Source organism: Schistocerca americana, chromosome 3 (genome assembly GCF_021461395.2).
Source record: "Schistocerca americana isolate TAMUIC-IGC-003095 chromosome 3, iqSchAmer2.1, whole genome shotgun sequence".
In the NCBI taxonomy this organism is placed as follows: domain Eukaryota; kingdom Metazoa; phylum Arthropoda; class Insecta; order Orthoptera; family Acrididae; genus Schistocerca; species Schistocerca americana.
The window spans coordinates 503,265,275-503,291,279 of record NC_060121.1 but is presented as its reverse complement, the minus strand read 5'-3'; positions in this window follow the sequence as shown (position 1 = coordinate 503,291,279).

Below are 26,005 nucleotides of genomic sequence, written 5' to 3'. Positions count from 1 at the left end.
CTCCGATGAACATTCACCATCGAGGACAACGTACTGGGTTCTATTGCTTAAGAAGTCTTCTCGTAGCCTTATTACACGAACTTGTTGAAACTCAGTGAGATGTTGATAATGGCGTGTTTGTCGCCTTAAAGACTCACCATGTCCAATCTCAGATGTAACTAATGCTCACGACCTTCCAACGTGTATTTAAAGCAAACATGATCTGCACCCTCAACGTGGCGCTACTTGCGTCACTTTTATGCGACTGACGCTAAATTTGAATACACATCATCTTTCAGATAGAGATACGCACTTACCAGCTTTCGTTTATATCGCACAAAAAAAAAAAGACTCTGAGCACTATGGGACTTAACATCTGAGGTCATCGGTCCGCTAGAACTTAACACTACTTAAACCTAACTAACCTAAGGACATCACACACATCCATGCCCGAGGCAGGATTCGAACCTGCGACCGTAGCGGTCACGCGGTTCCAGACTGAAGCATCTAGAAACGCTCGGCCACACCGGCCGGCGTGTACCGCACAACCTTGTCTTTTTTCTGTCAGTGTGTACAGAATCTGGCAATACAGGGAGAATGCGGAAATATCTGGAGGAAAATTTCTTCTCGATTTACTATAGTGCTATATCAGCTCTTGTTATAATCGTAAACGTAGCGTGATTTAGACACGAACCCCCTAGTACGAGTTCGCATCTTCGTTTAATATTTAAACCGCAATTCGGCTGTGTGCTACTGTTATCGATCTCACGGCACCTCAAAGGCAATTCGCTTTGCACTCTCACTCAACAGGAATAGCAAAAACTTCCAGAAATAATTCCACAAACAAGTCGATGGCTGAATCAAGAACGGAACAATTTACGTTCGAGAGTTGTTCGCCTTGCAGCGGCCTCCAGCCACTGGCCACGAGCCTCGAGCCGCCGGACATCAGGTACCCGCCGACCACGGGAACGTGGCGCTAAGCTGTGTGCATTTAACAATGCTCATGTACTTGGTTGAATTGCTGTTATTTATCTTAGAGTTCCGTATTCGATTGAAGATTAGATGGGTAGATCACATAACTAATGAAGTATTGAATAGGATTGGGGAGAAGAGAAGTTTGTGGCACAACTTGACTAGAAGAAGGGATCGGTTGGTAGGACATGTTCTGAGGCATCAAGGGATCAGCAATTTAGTATTGGAGGGCAGCGTGGAGGATAAAAATCGTAGAAGGAGGCCAAGAGATGAATACACTAAGCAGATTGAGAAGGATGTAGGTTGCGGCAGGTACTGGGAGATGAAGAAGCTTGCACGGGATAGAGTAGCATGGAGAGCTGCATCAAACCAGTCTCAGGACTGAAGACCACAACAACAACAACAACATTGGATTTTGCGTACTTGAAACTTATGTACTTTTCAGTGCTCTAAAGTAGAATCAAAAGTGGAATAAGGTCTAACATTTGTGACGTTATTCACTGTGGGTTTAATAGGAGAGTGAGAATAATGTGAGACAATATATTATTGATGACAAATTTCTTTCATCTGTTTACTGTTGTATTCAAGAAACTAATGGGTATTGTTATTAAAATATGCTACGTACTAACACAAATGTATGATAGCTTTTCACGATAACCTTACCACCAAAATCCGTTTTAATGAAACAAAGTATCTGTAACACGATCGTGCCTGTGTCGACATAAATTACTAAACATTACCTACTTTGGATTTCGGAATGGTCCGTGTTTACTTGATGTCCTGTGTCATACTCAAGTATTAGGGAAATGTGGCGTTTCATAGATAAAAATTGTGTATTTACAAACCCAAAAATTACGTCGGCAGTATCATACATTTGGCGCCATTAGACTGTGAGGTACTAGAAGAAACGGCGTGACTACCGATGAGAATTTTAGTAAGGGTTTTCTTATTGGCATTCGAACCGATTGTGTTAGAAAAAGGGTAAAAATCAAGCTTTCAAAGAGACAGAAACCGCGAGCCAAAGCAGTGTGCACTTTGCGCGCGAACCCGTTCCCCATTGCTACAGACGACCAACGACATCTTCTCTGTATTATCGCCCCAGTGGTGGATAGGACGGATAAATAGCAAAGTAAAAGGTGAGATTGGTTGAAACTTCGATCAACCTGGACCCAAAACCATAAACTCATAATCTTATAGCACAAATTACGCCAAACTCACTCAGATTCTTAATTTGAAATAATAGCAAAATATCAAGTAAATTTTGCATGATGATTCTGAGCCACTTTGAGGTCACAAACACGTGCTGTGATGTTGCACTAGCAGCAGGGAAAAATTCCAACCGAAGAGTTCCTTGAGAGGGCTCGCTCTAGCGAAGTTCGTGATTCAGAGATAACAGCGGCGCTACGTACTAAACCAAGCTATTTGTACAATAAATTAGCGCAAAATTCATTAGCCAGTATTTCTGGTATTTCAACTTCCGCTGAAAAGAAAAACGAAAATAGTTGTGACAGCTACTGTTTTATGCTGTTTCTACATATACGTGTTGTCTGCTCTTCCGGATATATCTGAAAGAACAGATACCGCTTTGATCCAGCAGCCACAATAAATTGAGACACAAAGAAAATACAGAAACTGGCTGCGAATCTGCATTGATTTCAATCACCGTGAGCACGGTGTGTAAAATCCTACGAATCATCCTTCTTTGCTATCCGTTCAAAATTACCCATGTGCACGAACAGCTTCCTGTTGACCTGCCAGCAAGAGAAACCTTTGCTTTAGAATTTCTTGCTAGCATGGAAGTGAACATTGACTGACTGTCTAAGATTTTGTGAACAGACGAAGCCTCCTTCCACCTAACAGGATACGTCAGTACACAGAATTGTCCAATATGGGCAACGAAAAATGCACACGAAATTAACCAGTATCACTTCATTTTGAAAAGGTCACTGAGGTGCGGGTTTACGGCATCATTTACCATAGAGCCATATTCTTTCGAAGAGACAGGTACTTCCGGTCGTTACCTGTACCGTCGCTGGTAAGCGCTATGAGTGTCTTTTGCGCAACCACGTCACTCCAGCTCTGCAACAGCGTAGATGTGTGGATGCGATCATTCTTAAGCAAGATGGCGCCCCTCCCCACATTGCAAATCCAGTTAAGCAGCTGCTGACGCGCCATTTTGGAAATGCTAGAATTATCAGCCGCCATTTCCCCACAGCCTAGCCGTCCCGCTCACCTGATCTTAATCCGTGTGACTTCTGGCTGTGGGACTATCTGAAAGACGTTGTGTTCAGTGTTCCGATTGCAAACGTGGCTGCGTTGAAGGCACACATTACGCAACACATTCTGAACGTGACCCCAGAAACACTTCGATCAGTTGTGGAACGTGTTGTTTCTCGATTTCAACTTGTTGCAGAAAACGGTGGATAGCATATTGAACGTGTTTTGCGCTAGTCACACTGAAATTAATAATCCGATTTCATTTTGACTGATGCTTTTAATGCGGCTTTTGGCCTCAGGACAGTTAAAAACCGATTTTTCCCATCCGATGTGACATGAGCTTGCCGTGGAAGATGGGCTTACGTAACTAACAGTATCACACCTGTGCACCCTTGCACACTGCGTTGTACAGTATGTTTAACGTCAAACGTTCACCTTAGGCATTGCTGTACGATTCACTTTTCATTTGCAGTTGACCTCTATTAAATTATGATGCTTACAACTCCATCTATTGCTACATTTTGTAACTATTTATTTTTCTTCTACTATACGTTTCTCCCGTTCTCCGATGATATACCGTAGCAATTTGACGTCATTCTCACCAGTGGTGTTATTTCTACAGCGGTTTGAAAGTTTAAGTTTTGTTATAATCACCCTGCACCTTGCAAATAGCGTTGCATGACTTAACTGCGTTGTCAGTTGTGTTCAACGTATCATATGATATGTAGAAACATCATTTAGGAAATAAGGTACACAAAGAATCATTATAAATTCTGAAATGGTACACAAAAGGCAAGATAAAATGTGAAGCAATCTGTATGCGTTTGACTAAACTGCTGTATAAAATATGTATTACAGCAGTACGGGACTAATTCAACTTTATTTTCTACCAGTATTCCATTGTAAGGGTGTGATGCAAATATTAGTCTTCATTTCTCAGAAACTAACACGCAAGAGTTTGCGTCATTACAGAGGTAAAATTCATATCGTTAAGTTTGTATTTGTCAGATCATTTAATGACTGTCGAGGTGCAGTGACTAACTGCAAAAATTATAAATGACTAATTCATTCGAATAAGAATACGGCATGACACTACAGGCTCACGCATAAGTTCATTACGAAAATAAACATTTTAAGGTTCTGGAAGCATAATGTAACACCACATTCGTATCATAGATCCGATCGAAAATGGTGCAAAAATATGGAGTCATCTATGCTTGTGTTTCCTTTCATCCATACCTATCGCTCATAGGCTCTTATTTAAAGATTTGCAGGTATCGAGCTCTTTAGCAGAATGAGACTGATTTTCTTAAATTACAGTATGGTGAACTTACAGCAAAGCAGGGTACACCACTACAGCAGGACGATCTTCGTGAATGTCTGCATTCAGCACTGACAGCCATCTGCCATAACACTTCAGAGATTTCACGCAGCAGGCAACACAACTGCCAAAGGAGTTCAGAAATCTTTGAGTAACTTGTCAGGAGGTAGACTGAAAAATTGATGTTGCTTCCCAGTCATATGCCTTAGTTTACTTCACACTTTATCCTGCTTTTTGAGTACTGTCTTTGCACTTGTAATGATTTCTTTTGCACATCATTTAGAGAATAATGTTTTTGTATATTATATGATGCACTGCTGATATTGCAGATAAATCATGCACGCTTTTTGCAAAATACATGTGAAAATCACAAAATCAATTTGATAATGAGGCTCTTGTATTTGGTATCAATCTCAGTAATGTGACTTAATGAACATAGTCCTCACTCATCAGCTTCTAATGATAGAAAAAACGACCACAGTTCATTTTTGTGATAATTACATTTAATCTGCCGATAACTGTTTAACAAATATCACCGTCTGCTATGCAACTGAACGACAGTCGGTGCACATATTTTGTATGTTAGTTAAGTAGTTATATTGCTGCAGTCTTGCCCCCATTTCTCTGAAATATACTGACAATTAGTAATTAGAATAATAAGGTGTTAATATCTGATTTGCGTCAATTTGACATGTATTAGTGTCATCAAGAACAATAAGTACAGAAAGGATGCTGTTAAAGATATATAACACACATAGCGAAACAAATGTCAGCAAATCTCAACTATGAGGCAATAAAAGTGATTTGCGAACATTTGTTTTGCTTTGTATGTCATACGTCTTTAACAGGCACTTTCCTTTAGTTACATATATCACCATTCCGGGAGTGTTTCGCAACTCAGTGATTGTGGACGGACATTCAAGACTGGAGCTGATGTATCCTAATAACTTTACAAGATTATTACTTGTAATTTTGATGTAACATGCTGGACCATTCTTGCTTAATAAGTGATATCGAGATAGAAACTTTAATTTATCGACTACAGGTACGTTATTCTACAAGTAAGTTACAATTTCTCTCATATTTCACTTTGTGGGAACCTTCTTTTCACTGCCTTAGTCACTACTAAGCAAAGCCGTCCGTTGGTAGCTAAGCGGTTCTAGGCGCTACAGTTTGGAACCGCGCGACCGCTACGGTCGCGGGTTCGAATCCTGCCTCGGGCATTGATGTGTGTGATGTCCTTAGGTTAGTTACGTTTAAGTAGTTCTAAGTTCTAGGGTACTGATGACCTCAGAAGTTAGGTCGCATAGTGCTCAGAGCCATTTGAACTACTAAGCAAAGAGAGACGGTTCATATTACTGATGTTTTACACGGTGTTTGCTACGGTAACTACAACACAGATTCAAATCCCGCTGGGATATTATATTTAAAGTCCACGTGTCCTGTACGAGGTGCATTCAAGTTCTAAGGCTTCCGAATTTTTTATTTTAATTGACTACTCACCCGAAATCGATGAAACTGGCGTTACTTCTCGACGTAATCGCCCTGCAGACGTACACATTTTTCACAACGCTGACGCCATGATTCCATGTCAGCGGCGAAGGCTTCTTTAGGAGTCTGTTTTGACCACTGGAAAATCGCTGAGGCAATAGCAGCACGGCTGGTGAATGTGTGGCCACGGAGAGTGCCTTTCATTGTTGGAAAAAGCCAAAAGTCACTAGGAGCCAGGTCAGGTGAGTAGGGAACATGAGGAATCACTCCAAAGTTGTTATCATGAAGAAACTGTTGCATAACGTTAGCTCGATGTGCGGGTGCGTTGTCTTGGTGAAACAGCACACGCGCAGCCCTTCCCGGACGTTTTTGTTGCAGTGCAGGAAGGAATTTGTTCTTCAAAACATTTTCGTAGGATGCACCTGTTACCGTAGTGCCCTTTGGAACGCAATTGGTAAGGATTACGCCCTCGCTGTCCCAGAACATGGACACCATTTTTTCAGCACTGGCGGTTACCAGAAATTTTTTTGGTGGCGGTGAATCTGTGTGCCTCCATTGAGCTGACTGGCGCTTTGTTTCTGGATTGAAAAATGGCATCCACGTCTCATCCATTGTCACAACCGACGAAAAGAAAGTCCCATTCAAGCTGTCGTTGCGTGTCAACATTGTTTGGCAACATGCCACACGGGCAGCCATGTGGTCGTCCGTCAGCATTCATGGCACCCACCTGGATGACACTTTTCGCATTTTCAGGTCGTCATGCAGGATTGTGTGCACAGAACCCACAGAAATGCAAACTCTGGAGGCGATCTGTTCAACAGTCATTCGGCAATCCCGCAAAACAATTCTCTCCACTTTCTCGATCATGTCGTCAAACCGGCTTGTGCGAGCCCGAGGTTGTTTTGGTTTGTTGTCACACGATGTTCTGCCTTCATTAAACTGTCGCACCCACGAACGCACTTTCAACACATCCATAACTCCATCACCACATGTCTACTTCAACTGTCGATGAATTTCAATTGGTTTCACACCACGCAAATTCAGAAAACGAGTGATTGCACGCTGTTAAAGTAAGGAAAACGTCGCCATTTTAATTATTTAAAACAGTTCTCATTCTCGCCACTGGCGGTAAAATTCCATCTGCCGTACGGTGCTGCCATCTCTGGGACGTGTTGACAATGAACGCGGCCTCATTTTAAAACAATGCGCATGTTTCTATCTGTTTCCAGTCCGGAGAAAAAAAATCGGAGGCCTTAGAACTTGAATGCACCTTGTAATTAAAGACGACCACAGTTAAATTAAGTAACACAATTCTAAAAATACTCTTGAGCTCGATACCGCTGTGCTTTGTGGATAAGCATCTGTTCATAGTTGCCGCATGACTGATGTGGTATGCCAAAGGTCACTAATTATTGAAATCAGAAGGAAGGTCAGCGTTGGCTGTAATTTTGATGATTTATTAACAGCAAAAACGATTTTCGATCACATAATGATCATCTTCAGTACTGGAAGTTAAAAATTTTTACATAGCCATCAGTGAATAAGAAACAAAAGACCCCTAATACACCGGAGTATAAACCAACTGTTGGTAAGAACATACGTTTAGCATACAAATGTTCCTACCAACAGTTGGTTTATACTCAGGTGCATTTGTGGTCTTTTTTTCTTATTCACTGATGGCTATGTGAAAATTTTTAACTTCCAGTACTGCAGATGATCAGGGAAGTGGCTTTTGGCCATGCAAAGAATTTCCGCGGTGGTGCGGATTGTTGTTCGGCACACGCCATGCCAGAAGAGCACATATGCGTAATCGCAGCGTCGATTCCGAACCAAGTACAGTGCTGACGAGCAAGTTGTTTCGTTCGCACTATACCCCAATGTCCGTGGTGGAGAAGCCGTAAGTCAGAGGACTGTAACGAACGAGGGACCACGACCCTGGACTGATCAATATCAGAACGCAACAGCAACACACCACGTCGTACAAAAAGTCTCTCTTTGTGAGTAAAAAATCGGCGAACCAACGGATCCTCGATCCGTGACTTTGACAATGGCCACTGCGTATCAACAAAACGAAGAACGGTAGCAAGGACAGGGTCTGCAGCTGTGGCTGTAGCTACACGACGAAAATCAATCGGAAACGATTCGACCACGTCATCGGTTTCCGAATCAATGAACATGCAAGCAAGTTCGGAGGAATCGAGTGCTCTATCCTCAGCAACAGGCAAACGGGACAACGCATCGGCGTTTCCGTGCTTAGCAGTGGACCGATACAAGATATCGTAGCGGTACTGCGAGAGGAAAATAGACCAGCGAATGAATTTCTGCGCTGTACGTGGAGGTACAGGCTTGGTCGGATGAAAAAGCGATGTCAAAGGTTTGTGGTCTGTGATGATGGTAAAGTAACGACCATACAAGAAATCATGAAACTTTGTAACACCAAATACGAGAGCCAAAGCTTCTTTCTCGATCTGTGAATAATTTATTTCCGCAGACGAGAGCAATTTGGATGCAAAGGCAATAGGGCGATCGTGCGATCCATCTTTGTGCGCAAGCACAGCACCGATCCCGAAATCTGATGCATCCACCATCAACAAAGGGGGTTTCTGGGGATCGAATGGCGTAAGGCAAGTATTGGAAAGCAACGCCGATTTCAACTGGCGAAAGGCGCGTTCGCATTCCGTCGTCCAGACGAACGGAACACCTTTACGGCGGAAGCGATGAAGCGGAGCTGAAATGGAAGAGGCGTGGCACACATATTTATGGTAGTAATTGATTTTTCCCAGCACACTCTGTAGCTGCTTCAAATTCTGCGGCGAAGGCAAGTCCTGTATGGCACGGAGGTGCTCTGGACTGAGATGTATGCCTTGGGCATTGAGTACATAGCCCAAATAGGGTAAGTCACGAGCAAAAAACACACATTTATCCTTCCGCAAGCGAAGACCATTTTGTCGCAAGACCTGAAATAGTGTTCTGAGACTGGCTAAATGTTCTTCTTCCGTCTTTCCGGATATCACAATATCGTCCAGATAGTTTGCTGCAGTAGGGACCGACGCACGAACAGTTTGTAGATATTGCTGAAACAATGCAGGGGTGGATGCACACCCGAATGGTAGTCGTTTGAATCGATACAAACCAAGATGCGTGTTAACCACCAAGACGCGCTGGTATTCTTCGTCCACCGGTATTTGCAAGTACGCATCTGCTAGGTCTAACTTCGAAAAATATTTATCCGGGCACAGTTTGTCAAAAAGATCGTCCGGGCGGCGTAAAGGAAAAGTCGCAGTCACTAGTTGGGGATTCACTGTTGCCTTGAAGTCCACGCAAAGTCTCAATTTTCCGGAAGGTTTTTGCAAAATTACTAAGGGTGATGCCCAGAGAGAAGCCTGCACACGTTCAATTACACCTTGTGATTCCAAATCGTGTAATGTTCTTGCAACCTCATCACGCAATGCGTGGGGAACATTGCGCGCTCTGAAAAATTTCGGTTGCGCGTTGACTTTCAGTTCCAAATGTGCTTTATAGTTCTTAGCGCAACCAAGGCTCGGTGCAAAGATGTCTGCAAACTCTTCACATAGACGAGAAACACTGGCTGAAGGGACAGTCTGGTTCACTGATAGGACCTGATTGACTATATACAAGTTAAACAACTGAAATAAATCGAAACCAAACAAGTTCACTGCAGAAGAAGAAAGAAGGACGTACAATGACACAAGTTTTGTTTGTCCCTTGTATGTTGCAAGAAGGCTGCACTGTCCTAACACAGGGAGCCCGTGACCTGAATATGTAGTTAGCTTAACATTTGCGGCATGCAACGGAGGTGTGCCCAGCTGTTTGTACGTGTCATGATTGATCAATGAAACTGCAGCTCCGGTATCGAGCTGGAATGGGATCACGTTGCCATTAATGTCCAAGTCTACAAAAAGTTTGTCCTGCTGACAACAAGAGCGACTGTCTCGTGCAACGTGAACTGACACTGGTACAGAATCACTTGCGACTTGACGTGATTTCCGGCGATGTCGACGCACACTATTTGTGGGACGAACACAGTCACTGTTAGAGAGAGTGGCACTGGGCGGAGTGGCATGAACGACATGAACTTCCATAGGCGAAGAATCACGAGCCTGAGTATGCTTGGTTCGATTGCGATTCCGGCGCGAAGCAAAGGGCCTGGAATGGTTTGGAGCGTCCGATCGGAGCTTTTCTGGCAAACACTTTGAACATGGCCTTTTTTGTTACAGAAAAAGCAAATAGCCTGGCGTGACGGGCAATTCTCACGCGAATGTCTAGTAGCACACCGCGGGCATGATTGCACTGCATTTGCTTGCTGGCGCGGTACACGTGGCGGAGAGCCAGGCGGCTTTGGCGCGGCCGGGCGCGAAGACTGTTTACTGTTCCATGCAGCTCGCCCGGCGGGCCGGTTAACGTGACACACGGGTTGCGAAGTTTCAAATGATGCCTGAGCAAGGTCAAGCGTGTCCTGCCGATCCAATATGTCCATCACTTGTTGAAGGGAGGGATTGACTTTCAAAATCTGTTCCCTTATACGAACATCAGAAACGTTCTGTGCAATTGCATCACGTACCATAGTATCTGAATAAGGGAGGCCAGATTGACACTCAAAAGCACAATCACTAGTAAAGCCTTGCAAAGTTGCAACCCACTCCCGATTAGTCTGACTGGCCATAAGTTTTGTACGAAAGAACGTATACCATTTGGCAGCTACATTGACTGATTCTTTGAAATATGCATCTAATGCAGACAAAAGTTCTTCGTAGGACAGAGTTGCTACGTCGCGTCGGGGAAATAATTTCACTATCACACGGTACGTCTGGACGCCTACGGATGCCAACAAAAACGGCTGCCGCTCGTTACCTTGAATTCTGTAGGTGGCGAGATGGAATCCAAATTGGCGTGACCAGTCCGTCCAGCTTTCCAGTGCCGCATCAAAAGGACGAAAAGGTGGTGCAACTGTGTGTTGTGGCTGCGGGAGCGGTGGAGCGGCGGCTGCCGCATCGTTTTGCATTGCATGTTGACCCTGGACGAGCTGTCCAAGGGCATCCAGTAAGGCCTGCGTCTGCTGGTTCTGTAAGCGATAAAATTCGGACAGTACATCTGGAGATGGTGGCGAAGCCATTACACAAGTAAGTCAGGGCAGAATTAGTACAAACGCGATTTAGCTCGTCGCCAAATTGTTGTGACTTGGCAAGACAGCCAAGCCACTAGGAGATAGCCGAAAGGCACGCGTTTAAGCTCATGCAGGCTGGCGTGAGATCTAAGGAATTGAGTCTAGTAAAAAAAGTACGGAGCTACTGGAAGACCTAACTTTAATCCATAATTGGTGAACATCGGTCGGACGGTACATGCATCACAAGATAAATAGCAAATGATAATGGTGCCTTGCTAGGTCGTAGCAAATGACGTAGCTGAAGGCTATGCTAACTATCGTCTCGGCAAATGAGAGCGTAATTTGTCAGTGAACCACCGCTAGCAAAGTCGGCTGTACAACTGGGGCGAGGGCTAGGAAGTCTCTCTAGACCTGCCGTGTGGCGGCGCTCGGTCTGCAATCATTGACAGTGGCGACACGCGGGTCCGACGTATACTAACGCACCGCGGCCGATTTAAAGGCTACTACCTAGCAAGTGTGGTGTCTGGCGGTGACACCACAATTACGTTTTCGTTTCTCATGTTCAGTATCCTTTGATTACAGGCGTCCATGTACTCAATCTAAGATACTGACTGTAATTACTTTAGACAGTTTTCCGTTCGTGTCCCATGTAGTATTCATAACCCTGATATAGGCTGTCACGTCGTCTAGTTTTTGGTGCACTAAAAATTATGCGTTGTGCTATAATGGTACAATTTTCAGATTGGCTGCGCTAGCTTCAGATATTGTGTTGAACACCGCTGTATTTTTATTTTAACAATTTACAAAAAAAATTTTTCGCATACATTGTAACTTTAAAATTTATTTTTTCTTTGCAACCATGTTTTCACTTACTTCGCGATACTATCAAAGAAAGGTACTTTCAGTTGTGTAATGATGTAATGCAAATATCGTAAATATGGTGTACAAAGTTTCTTAATAGCACTCTTTCATGAAGAAATCAGCAAAACTATTTTATAAAGATATCTGAACTTTTTATATATGGAATCATGGTTGTTTTGAAATTATATATGAGTTTGTTACTGATAGGATCCATGTACTGCAGCGACACCTCTTGTGCTTATGGTCAGTTCCTGTCATGCACTGACTATTGACAGTGAGTCTTGTGCTGCCCTGGTAGGCATGACGTTATGTTCTATGTCTGTTGCGCTTGGTCGGTCAATTCAGGGACGGTTAGTGCTGTTTGTCGATGACGCTGGAGACGTCTGATGACGTCCCATATGTGCTAGATTGGAGACAGATCTGGTGATCGATCAGGACAAGTCAACATCTCGCCACTCTATAGAGCACGTTGAGTTACAACAACTGTATGTGGACGAGCGTTATCCTGTTGGAAAACACTCCCCTGCAATACTATTCATGAATGGCACAGCAACAAATCGAATCACCAGATCGATGTACAAATTTCTAGTGAATTTGCGTGGGACAATCATGAGAGTGCTCTGCTTTCATACGAAATCACACCACAGACTATAATTCCAGATGGAGGTCCAGCGTGTCTAGAACACAAACAGGTTGGTTACAGGCAATCAACTGGCCTCCATCTAACCAACGAACGGCCATCATTGTCGCCGAACCAGAACCTGTTTTCATCAGAAAACAGAACAGATCTCCACCCTGATCTCCAGTGAGATGTTTCTTGATACCATTGCAGTCGAAAATGGCGTTGGTTTGCGGTCAGTGGAATGCACGCAACAGGACTTCTGGTGCGGGTGTGTCCTTGAAATAACCGATTGGTAACAGTTCCTTGTGTGACTATTGCGTCATCTGCTGCTCAAACGCTGCTGCAGATGCAATACGATGCGCCAGAGCCATATGTCGAGGAAAATGGTCTTCTCTCTCTATAGTATCACGTGGCCGTCAGGCGCCCGGTCTTCTGCAACAGTACATTCTCGTGACTACCACTAACTCCAGTCATGTACGGTGGGTACATTCCTACCCAATCTTTCTACAATATCACATTATTACACCACTTCGCTGAAACTCAAAGAGGTGTTTGAAATGCAGTCTCCGTCACCTTAAAGACATGCTCTCTAACATCAATCACCACGTGCAACCTCAAAGGTAACTAACGCTCACGACCGTTACAACATTTATTTAAAGGAAACCTGATTTGCACACTAATAGTAGCGTTACTAACACTACTCTTATGCGACCAGGACGGAATCTGAACGGACTTTATCTCTCAGCTGTACAGACCGGCGTACCAACTTTCGTTTTTGTTTTTTTCTGTCACTGTATTACTTTAAGGATGTAAGCAATTTTAAGTCGTATAAATTTTGGAAATGTACCATTTACTTATCACGGTCATTTATGCAAGTGAACTGCATGTGCGTATAGACATACACTATGGAAATAGCCGTGCAGTGTCTGTTTGTACTGAGTATACATTAGAGTAGCTGATTACACTTCAGTCTCCACGCGACTGTGACGAGACAATAAGTTGTGGCACATGCATGGAAAAAGTGCTTGTTCAATAGATGGATGTCAATTCGTTCATAGCCCGTGTTGTACGTGGTTCTCGAACATGAACTACATACAAACTTCCTGTTCATATACGGTACAGACAACGTTAATGTTTATATGTAATTCCAGATATTGAGCGATCAATTAATTTATATGTCACATCGGTTGTGGGACGTTGCATAGAGGTATACCAGGTGGTTATAACTAAAGTTTCCTCATTTAACACGTAATGACACGGAAACTAATTGCCGTACGAGTATCAAACTTGGTAGCATTAACTTCCGGAGTACGGGGTGCATGATTTCCATGCGTCACAGCGCCACCGTCCAGTTCCAACTATGGCCACCAGGTGTCGTGACTAATCATCGTGATTCATAGTCTCACAAACCTGACACGTCGCAGTGCACTTGTTGACGTATCAACATCAGCTTGGACAAAAGGAGCAGTGCGTTATTGGTGAAGCTCTACATCAAAACAACATTAATATTGCAGCTGTACTTCCAGAATATCGCCGGCTGAAAGAATCTTCCTTCACCTGCTATGCGGAGCATGATGAAGTTCGAATCAACTGAAGAACTGGGCGTCGCTCCGGGAAGAGGTCGACGACTGGTTGCGCCACAGGTGGTTGATGAAATCGCTGTATCTAGGCAGACAACGCTGAGCGCAATTCCCGATCGTTAGGCAGTGTGCGTGCTGCATCACAACAGTTGAACATCCCGTGGTCCACTGTAAGGAAGGTGCTTCGAACCATTCTCATATGATATCCGTACAATATCCATATTGTACAGCAGATTGTTCCACAGGACGCACAACGATATTTTGACTTCGCAAGGATTGAAGTTGATGAGGGCCTTGCGCCATCCTATGGACAGACGAAGCTCATTTTTCTCTGACGGCGAGGAGAACACACAGAATTTCCGAGTGTGGGGATCTTCACCTCCAGTCACTGTACGTGAAGTTCCTCTCTATGGTGAACTTGTCACCGTATGGTGTGGCTTCACGGCTACGTTCGTCATTGGCCCATTCTCTTCTGAACAGACTGGCGCTCAAGAACCAAAGAAGTGCAGTGTGACTGGCCAGCGTTACTGTGGTATGCTTCGCCAGCATGACATACCAGCCCTACACGAGAGAGACCCATTGAACTCAAAAGTTTTCATTCAAGATGGGGTCGCACGGCACATTGCTCATGAAGTTCACCACCTCTTCCGAAACACGTTTGGAAACCATCAGATTATCAGCCGATCTCGTTCCAAATACTTGACCATTACTATCACCTGATCTTTCTCCCTGTGATTTCTGGTTGTGGGGCTACCTGACGGACGGAATCCAGCGCTTTCGGAGTCTTCTGGGCATTGATGGACGCCATATTGAGCCCTTTTGTAGCAGTAACGGTACCGGAATGTAATGGTATGATGCACCGTAGTAGCACATTAAAAGTGCTTCAATTGAAATGATTCTGCATTATTTCTCTTCCCCATGTCCTTGACATTGATACTACCAAGTTTGGTACTCGTACGGTAATTAGTTTCCGTATTATTACGTGTTAAACAGGGAAAGTTTAATTACAACCACCCGGAAATATGTGTAAGTACTGGACTGTAGCTGATGTTTTTAAAAAAACTTACACCTAATTTCCATCACTCTAAAATTAGAAGTGAAGCTATCATTAACCAGAAAACAGGTTTGAACGAAGCAGCGCATCTCATTACAAGTGGCGATTGTTCTGTTCGCAGAATCGGCCTTTGTCATGTTCTTGCTGCTTTTTTAAGAAAAGCAGCTTAGCTGTGAGTGGCAGCAACCAGGTTGAACTGCACCAGGCAGCTACTGCCATCTGAATGTTGGTCATATCTTACATTCCAAACCAACTAAATGTAGCCTCCAGCAAGCTCATTCGCTAACGTTTGGCTTGAAACCAATTCAAAACAAAACTCTCGTTAGCTGTGTAACAAGTAAAGGAATAACTATTAGAGCATTTGATACTGAAAATTTAGCCTCAGATGTTGCAAGCCATTGCTTGCTTTAATCAAATATATGTCCAAGTGGCGCTAAATGTTATAATCTTCACATAAAGAAAAGTATTATCTTCTCAGTAACCTTCAAATCGTGAGCTACACCCTTAATTTTCACACGTGAAATTAGTGAATTTACTGGTGGCACTCTTGTTGCCTATGTCTGCGGTCACTTTCAGAACTCAAATTAATAATAAAATTAAGTAATTTAATACAATTGAATTCTGAATTGCTGGTGTATTCATATACCGCCACAATACAAGAAGAACAGTGAACAGTTGAGGGTGCATGAATGAGAACAGTGGCGTATCTCCGTCTACAAAAATATCGACAAGTTTTTGTTAATCCTTTTATACTTACAGTGAGCTGATAAATCTTACAAAAAATGACAAACATAAATCAGAAAAGGGATAATGCTTGATTAGCAAAGCATTCATTACGGTGGAAGTTATACAAATTCTCCCCCAAACTAATTCCTCTTACAAAGCAATCTGACTTTGTTTACGTGAATTCACTGTGAAGTCGAATTCTGTTCAAATGCAATCAGCTACGGTCAAGTACACCACAAACTATGGTCCACTGGAAGACAGGGAACTGTGAATATCATTTAACAGCCCCACGCAGGTACAGCAATACTTTACCCTTTCATCATGATTCATGCGGCAGCAGAAAACAGCACGCAGGCTAGCCTTTGTGGCCGAGCGGTTCTAGGCGCTTCAGTTCAGAACCGCGCTGCTGTTACGGTCGCAGGTTCGAATCCTGCCTCGGGCATGGATGTGTGTGATGTCCTTAGGTTAGTTAGGTTTAATTGGTTCTAAGTCTAGGGAACTGATGACCTCAGAAGTTAAGTCCCATAGTGCTCAGAGCCATTTGATTTTTTCCTCTTATCTATACAATGAACACAAATTTGCAAACTAGAAGGACTGGTGTTCTGACAGTTAGAATTCGTGAAACTTCCCTATCAGAGCCCTGAAATCCCCGCAGATTTCAGTGTGAAGTGCATCCATTCACTTGTCTGGCCAAACCAATTCGAATCACAGGCACGACAATGCGTGCTGGAACTGTCAAACGTCAGACGGCCCAAGATGATATGTAATTCAACTGTCGGTACAGTTGGAAACTGCCGCTTGCTCTCAGTCCACCACAAGTTGCAGACCACAAGTCTCACCCACTTGGGAAAAACCTAAAGTTCTCCACCAGGAGAGGAGCAGAAGACCAAGAAAGTAAAGAATTACAACCACTTTCCACCAAGCCTCGGTACAGGAGCCGAAATAGCAACAAAAACACGCCTTCACACTTTACAAACCAATCACACTATCCTCTATTTATTGAATCTCCCCTCTTGATTGTTCTGCTAGCCTGCTAGCCAATCCAGGCACAGCACTGGTATTCCCACACTGGGGGGGGGGGGGAGCAAGCCTCTGCTTTGCATATCCTGAGAAAAACCAATCAGCGACTCAAAATCTCTCTTGTCTGAAAACAGGTTTTAGACTAGGGAAGCGGTAAGCATGGCCATGTTTCTGAAGTAAACGTCCACCTAGACAGGATCACAGTCCATCATTTATGTAGAGATCTATCCATTCCATTCCTGAAAGAAGGCTGTTATGCTTCCCAGACAGTCATGACCGTGAAGTATGTTATTTCCGCTTGCTAGAAGAACATGGCGCCTTCCTGGCACCAGTGGAGTTGCAATCTTTCCTCCAGTAAACGCGTGCACCAGTCGCCCTGTCCGTATCATCCCAGCTTCTAATATGAGAATCCTTGGAGTTCTATGACAGTCCCACCGTTTGCTCAACAGCTCAGATTACAGCAGTCTCTCTTAAGCGGCTACCTACACCCACTTTCCACCAATTGACCACTTCACGACAGTTTGTTGCTGGCCCAGATAAAATGTTTGCGAACCGGCGCCCTCCTGCTCTGACACTAAGTGGGAAAAGGGGAGTTGCATGACCCGAAGTCCCCCTCCACGTACAGTCCACAGAGTGCTACTTCCCAGAATCACTCGCTCCGACAGGTCGCTGGACACAGCATTTATGGCCCGCAATCCGTCTTTCTCCCTCATCTCCGTCGCCTCCACTATGACCCCCTGGGTAGAAGTCCTCTACAGTCTACACATGCAGTTATATGAATATTTTGCCCACACTTTCCTAATTGAAAAAGTCATAAACCACACATACAAAATGTAGTAATGGGGAACACTGAAATCATGATCTGAAATATGAATATTAATCTGACTGAGAATGTGCCACCTCTCAAAGTCTTTTGATAAAAGAACCCGTTTATACAGCGCGCTGCCTATGGTGTCTTGAAATAATTTCATGTGTGCAGCAAAGTAATTATCACCAACAGTTTTAAGTAAGCAGTACCGATCGAGGTGGTTCATTGGTTAGCACACTGGTTTCGCATTCGGGTCGACGACAGTTCATATCCGTGCCGGCTGTCCAGATTTAGCATTCCCATGACATCATGATATCCTCAAATCGCTCCACGTAAATGCCGCGAAGTTTCCTTTGAAAAGGGCGTGGTCGATTTCTTTCCCCATCGTTTCGCAACTATGGCCTGTCCCTAATGGGCACCCTGTCGATGACATGTTAAACTCTAATCTTACTTCATTTTTGAAGTAATTAGTTGTGAAATAATTGCTTTGACTCTTGCTTAATAGACTTGACTGCAGAAAATCGGAAGTAATCACGTAATATACAAGAATAATGACTACGGAAATGAGCCACAGGGTATCAGGAACACTGAGCTGACGGAGTGGAATGTAACCCAGAGGAAGGAGACGAAAGCAGCAGTTCCATTAGCTTTGCTTACAATCTTCATAATTTTTCTGGGAAACAGTAAATAGCTTCAGCCGAATCAGGAAAGATGTTAGGAAAACTAAAATTGTTTGCAAGGCTGTTTCGACTACACTGCAGACGTTTCGCTGGGAAGTGCATTACACATCTTCTATACAGACCCGACCTCTCCTATGCGATATCCATATTGTTATTCCCTGTGGAACGACATTCATGGCCGTCGAATTCTACATCTACATAGACTCTCCGCAAGCCACCGTAAAGTGCGTGGCGAGGGATACACTGTACCACTGCTTGTCATTTCCCCTCCTTTTCCACTCGCAAATAGAGCTTTAAATGACGGTTCTATAAATTTCCTCGTTAGTGTTTACCGAAAAGAAAGTTTCCGTCCCTCCAGGCATTCTCATTTCCCGAAGCCTCACCATAACACTTAGAAGTCGTTCGAACCTACCGGTAACAAATTTAGCCGCACGCCTCTGAATTCCATCGATGTCTTCCTTCAAGTGCACGAGCGGTTCTAGGGGCTTCAGTCCGGAACCACGTTGCCTCTACGGTCGCAGGTTCGAATCCTGCCTCGGGCATGGATGTGTGTGATGTCAAATGGTTCAAATGGCTCTAAGCACTATGGAACTTAACATCTGAGGTCATCAGTCCCCTAGAACTTAGATGTACTTAAACCTAACTGACCTAAGGACATCACACACATCCATGCCCGAGGCAGGATTCGCACCTGCGACGTAGTGGCCGCGCAGTTCCAGACTGAAGCGCCTAGAACTGCTCTGCATACCGGCCGGCATGTGTGATGTCTTTAGGTTAGTTAGATTTAAGTAGTTCTAAGTCTAGGGGACCGATGACCTCAGATGTTAAGTCCCATAGTGCTTAGTGCCATTTGAACCATCTTCCTTCAATCCGACCCGGTATGGATCCCAAACACACGAGCAGTACTCAAGAATAGATCTCACCAGCGTCCTATATGCGGTCTCCTTTACGGGTGAACCACTTTTTCCCAAAATTCTCCCAATAAACCGAAGTTCACCATTTGCCTTCTCTACAACAGTTTTCAGATGCTCGTTCCACCTCATATCGCTTTGCATCGGTACGCTGAGATATTTAAACGACTTGATTGGGTCAAGCTGGACACTAGTAATACTGTATCCCAACATTACAGATTTGATCTCCTTACTTATCCGCATTAACTTACATTTTCTCTCATTTAGGCCCATTCATCACACCAACTGTAAATCTTGTCTAAATCGTCTTGTATCTTCCTACAGTCACTCAACATCGCTACCTTACCGTACACCACGTCGTCATCAGCAAACAACCGCAAACTGCTGCCCACTCTGGCCACCAAATCATTTGTGTACACACAGAACAACAGCGGTCGTACGACACTTCGCTGGGGCACTCCTGACGGTATTCTTGTCTGTGATGAACATTCGCCGTCGAGGACAACATACTGGGCTCCATTATTTAAGAAGTCTTCGAGCCACTCACATATCTGTGAACTTACTCCATATGCTCGTACCTTCGTTAACAGCCTGCAATGAAGCACCGTGTCAAATGTTTTCCCAAAATCTAGAAATATGGGATCTGCCTGTGGCCCTTCATCCATAGTTCTCAGTATATCGTGTGAAAAAGGGCAAGCTGAGTTTCACTCGAGCGATAATTTCTAAAACTGCGAGTGTATTCAAGGATTCTGAAGCAAACAAAAGTTAGGGATATTGGTCTGTGATTTTGAGGGTCCGCCATTATACCTTTCTTATATACTGGAGTCATCTGCGTTTTCTTCCAGTTGCTTGGGACTTTGTGCTGAGCGAGAGATTCACGATAAACGAATGCTAGTTACGGGGCCAATGCCGTAGAGTTATCTTTGTAAAATCGAATTTGGATTACATCCGGACCTGGTGATTTATTTCTTTGCAAATCTTAAAGTTGCTTCTCTTCTCCTGGTATACTTATTTCTGTGTCGTCCATACGGGAGTCTGTCCGATGGTCAAATGACAGTCTATTTGTACGATTCTCCTGCGTGATCGATCTATTGACAGTGAAATTTAAAACTTCGACTTTCGTTGTGCTATCTACAACTGCCATCCCAGACTGATCAACAAGGGACTGAATGGAAGCCGTAGATCAGCTTAGCGATTTTACATACGACCAGAATTTTCTTGGGTTCTCTGTTAAGGTGTGACGGTGCTAATTGTATGCTTCGCGCTTAAATCTTTTCAGAGACGCACGAATGTGTACTAGCCTTCGCTTCCCGCCGTTTCTTTGTCCCCTTTTGAACCTAGTGTGCAGCAGCCTCTGCTTCCTAAGCATCGTACGTATTTCGTTATTAAACCGTGGTAGGTCTTCTCCATCCTTTAAGCATTCACTAGGCACATAACTCTGCAGACTACGATCTGCAATCAGCTTAAACTTGGTCCATAATTCCTCTACATCCATCTTACTGGTACTAACTGATGCCAGTTCACTGTCTAAGTTAAGATGTTAATTACTACCTATCTGCTCTATCTACCAGAACCACTCTCCTAACCATCTTGACTGTTTTATTAACTTCCGTAACCATAGTTGCTACAATGACATCATAATCGCTAATCCCCGTTTTTATGCCTACGTTGTCGATAAGGTCTGAGCAATTTATAGCTACAAGGCCTAAGATATTTCCATTGCTTGTGGGCTGCCGAGCTAGCTGCTCGAGACAGTTTTCAGAAAACATGTTCAAAAGTATTACGCATGACTGACTGTCTGTACCCCCCCGCAATGAACCCATAGAGATCCCAGTCTATATACTCGGGAGGTTAAAGTCAGTTCTAACTAGTATTGCATGATCTGAGTATTTGCGCGCTATTGACCGTAGACTTTCTTTGAATGACTCTAGAACTGCCACAGCGGAATCGGGTGGCCGGTAAAAACATCAACAATTAAGTAAGTTTCACCTAAACCTGTTATATGCGACCAGACGACTTCACTGCCACATTTAACTTCGACCTCAATAGAGACAATATTTTTGTCAGCTGCAGTGAAAACTCCTCTTCCTATGGCATCTAATCTATCCTTCCCATGCACGTTCCACGACTCGCTAAATATCTCAGAGCATTCCACTTCGGGTTTCAGCCAGCTCACAGTCCCAAGGATAATTTGACAGAGACAACGTTTTTAGAGGGAAGTAAATTTGGGAACTCTATTACGAATACTTCGACAGTTTACTGATAAAATTGTGACAGTCGAAGTGTCTTTATTCTGAACGCTGTTGGACTTCCCTTGCTGAGAATAGACAGAGCATCTCAAACTGCCGCCTAACCTAAAAAATCCTCACTTACGCTCCACAAGTACTCTGCTACCCGAGTAGCTGCGTTCTTTGTGTAGTGCACCCCTGAGCTATCAGGGGGAGACCTACAAACGCCACATGATAACGTAATTTCAGAGATCTGCAACGAAGACCGTCACAGAATCGTGGAAGTCTTTAGTTGAGACCCGCTACTCGGCTCCAAACCAAAGGACTCCGATCAACTTTGGGAACGATGCTGAAAATTACGAGCTCTGCTTGAACCCCGCGCACGAGGCCAACAGTCTTCACCACCTCCTCTCAATTGCCTGTACTAAATGAGGATCGCCTCAGAGCCCATGAGACAGCCGTCGCTGGTACCGCCATGAGCCACAACATGCAGACGACTGCACTGTACACGCTGGATAGCCACAGGCAAGCCCGCCTCCACATCTCGGATAAAGCCTCCCGGCAGACATATCGAGCACACATTGGCTTTATTTCCAGCCCTGAACTCTATCTCCCTAAAGGGGCTCCATAACGCACCTAACATTGGAGCTACCAACAAACAGTAAACCCCTCTCCCCGTCCGCCTGTTCGCACCCTGCTGAAGGAGCGGCCACCTGTCCACTCACAGGATGAATGAGCAAGGCCAGGCGGCCAGTCTCCACATAGGTCCACTTAGGTTATCTTTGATGCTGAGGACACTGACTTATTGATACCTGTACAGCAGTACCACCAGGTTATGCACTTTGTACTCAGAGAGTATCTTTCAGGAAACAACAATGGCTATTTTGATGACACAGTATTGAATACTTGTAATTTTGATGATCTTCCATTAATAATAATAAGAGGTTACAGCAGTAATCTTGAAATATCTTGAAATGAACAAAATACGCCCCAAGAAATTTCTAGGAAAACTCTGACATGGAAGGGCTTGATCAAGATTTTCAACAACATTCACTGTTTAGTTACAAACACAAATATACTGTATATTTATCATAACCATTCAGAAAACAGCAATTAAATTAATTAAACATTTAATCAATTTAAAAATGTTACCTAAAACAATGAATTAATATCGAATTTCCTTTACCGATCTCAATACTTTGTAATGTGACTAATTAATTATATCAAAATCAATGTTCACAGTTTGGCTGATGCTCAGAATAAACTGTACATTAATTTTCTTTCTTTTACAGAAAACAAATGAAATTCATTTACGATGGAGAACACCTCCTTAAGCACAAATAGTTGAATGAAAAATTACATCTTTTAAGAAATTAAATGGATCAAAATTACAGGAATAATTAACAATTTATCAATAATGTTGCCTTAGAGAAATAAGGGTCAGAACAATATACAATGGCATGCAGTGCGTGGTCGTGCGGTAGCGTTCTCGCTTCCCACGCCCGGGTTCCCGGGTTCGATTCCCTGCGGGGTCAGGGATTTTCTCTGCCTCGTGATGGCTGGGTGTTGTGTGCTGTCCTTAGGTTAGTTAGGTTTAAGTAGTTCTAAGTTCTAGGGGACTTATGACCACAGCAGTTGAGTCCCATAGTGCTCAGAGCCATTTGAACCAGCCAACAATATACAATTAAGAGAAGACTAGGCTCGTAGAACTATTATTTCTACATCTACATCTACATGACTATTCTGCAATTCACATTTAAGTGCTCGGCAGAGGGTTCATCGAACCACGATCATACTATCTCTCTGCCATTCCACTCCTGAACAGCGCGCGGGAAAAACGAACGCCTAAACCTTTCTGTTCGAGCTCTGATTTCTCTTATTTAATTTTGATGGTCATTCCTACCTATGTAGGTTGGGCTCAACAAAATATTTTCGCATTCGGAAGACAAAGCTGGTGAATGACATTTCGTAAATAGATCTCGCCGCGACGAAAAAGTCTTTGCTTTAATGACTTCCATCCCAACTCGCGTATCATATCTGCCACACTCTCTCCCCTATTACGTGACAATACAATACGAGCTGCCCTTTTTTGCACCCTTTCGATGTCCTCCGTCAATCCCACCTGGTAAGGATCCCACACCGCGCAGCAATATTCTAACAGAGGACGAACGAGTGTAGTGTAACCTGTCTCTTTGGTGGACGTGTTGCATCTTCTAAGTGTCCTGCCAATGAAACGCAACCCTGGGCTCGCCTTCCCCACATTATTATCTATGTGGTCTTTCCAACTGAAGTTGTTCGTAATTTTAACATCCAGGTACTTAGTTGAATCGACAGCCTTGAGAATTGTACTATTTATCGAGTAATCGAATTCCAACGGATTTCTTTTGGAACTCATGTGGATCACATCACACTTTTCGTTATTTAGCGTCAACTGCCACCTGCTACACCATACAGCAATCTTTCCTAAATCGCTTTGCAACTGATACTGGTCTCCGGTTGACCTTACTAGACGGTAAATTACAGCATCATTTGCGAACAACCTAAGAGAAGTGCTCAGATTGTCACCCAGGTCATTTATATGGATCAGGAACAGCAGAGGTCCCAGGACGCTTCCCTGGGGAACACCTGATATCACTTCAGTTTTACTCGATGATTTGCCGTCTATTACTACGAACTGCGACCTTCCTGACAGGAAATCGCGAATCCAGTCGCACAACTGAGACGATACCCCATAGGCCCGCAGCTTGATTAGAAGTCGCTTGTGAGGAACGGTGTCAAAAGCTTTCCGGAAATCCAGAAATACGGAATCAACCTGAGATCCCCTGTCGATAGCGGCCATTACTTCGTGCGAATAAAGAGCTACTATAGCTGCGTTGCACAAGAACGATGTTTTCTGAAACCATGCTGATTACGTATCAATAGATCGTTCCCTTCGAGGTGATTCATAATGTTTAAATACATTATATGCTCCAAAACGCTACTGCAAACAGACGTCAACGATATAGGTCTGTAGTTCGATGGATTACTCCTACTACCCTTCTTAAACACTGGTGCGACCTGCGCAATTTTCCAATCTGTAGGTACAGATCTATCGGTGAGCGAGCGGTTGTATATAATTGCTAAGTAGGGAGCTATTGTATCGGCGTAATCTGAAAGGAACCTAATCGGTATACAATCTGGACCTGAAGACTTGCCCGTATCAAGCGATATGAATTGCTTCGCAACCCCTAAGGTATCTACTTCTAAGAAACTCATGCTAGCAGCTGTTCGTGTTTCAAATTCTGGAATATTCCATTCGTCTTCCCTGGTGAAGGAATTTCGGAAAACTGCGTTCAATAACTCCGCTTTAGCGGCACAGTCGTCGGTAACAGTACCATCGGCACTGCGCAGCGAAGGTATTGGCTGCGTCTTGCCGCTTGTGTACTTTAGATACGACCAGAATTTCTTCGGATTTTCTACCAAATTTCGAGACAATGTTTCGTTGTGGAACCTATTAAAGGCATCTCGCATTGAAGTCCGTGCCAAATTTCGCACAGTAATAGACCTGATGAAAGATCATCAGACAGTACATTAAGCAACTTCTTGGAACATGAAAAACAAAATGATTTTCAATTGCGTGAACTACTTGTAACAGGGGCAATATACAGGCGGATCCCCTCTGGAATGGTTGCACACAACAAGGTGTATCGCCCTATGTCTAGGAGTCCCTTCCGCACCACAGGTTCGAGGATTGCCCTGCGCAACCCTGTCAATGACCCAGCGTGGATGATTCACGCCAGGTAGTAACCCCACGCAAGCAAGTACATTAAGTACTAGGATCAGACACAACCTAGGATACAGAAAGTCATTAGTCGAGCTACAAGGTGAAAAACTCACGTTAACTGCCCAGAGGTGTAGGCCAAATTTTGAACTACAGTATGAATATTAAATTATCTTAAGCAAAATCTTGCACCAGGCCACTACGCTTGCGGCTGACGTATATTTAAGCAATCGCCAGAAATACCTGGGCCTTACAAACGTGAAACTTCAATAACAAACAATGCTTCAAACACGATAAAATGGCATTAATTAATCTGATAACTATACAGCACAAGACATTTACAGAAACGTTAAATATATAATTTGGGATTAAAATTTACCTAGGTCACAGATATACATCACCAAGACCTTTAATGCTGCGCACCTCGCTACAAGTAAAATTCCAGAACTTAAAACAAGGTAAATTAAGCTTCAATAGCTCACAGTTTACTACAGTTCCAGCAGTGACCCAACGAGTAAATAATGGGTCATATATACCCAGCGGAACAACTGTCCAGTAACTTGACGGTAATTTAAACTTAACTGTTCACGTGGGCAATACTAGAACATCATTTTTCAATACAAATATATGGATGAATTTAAAACAGATCG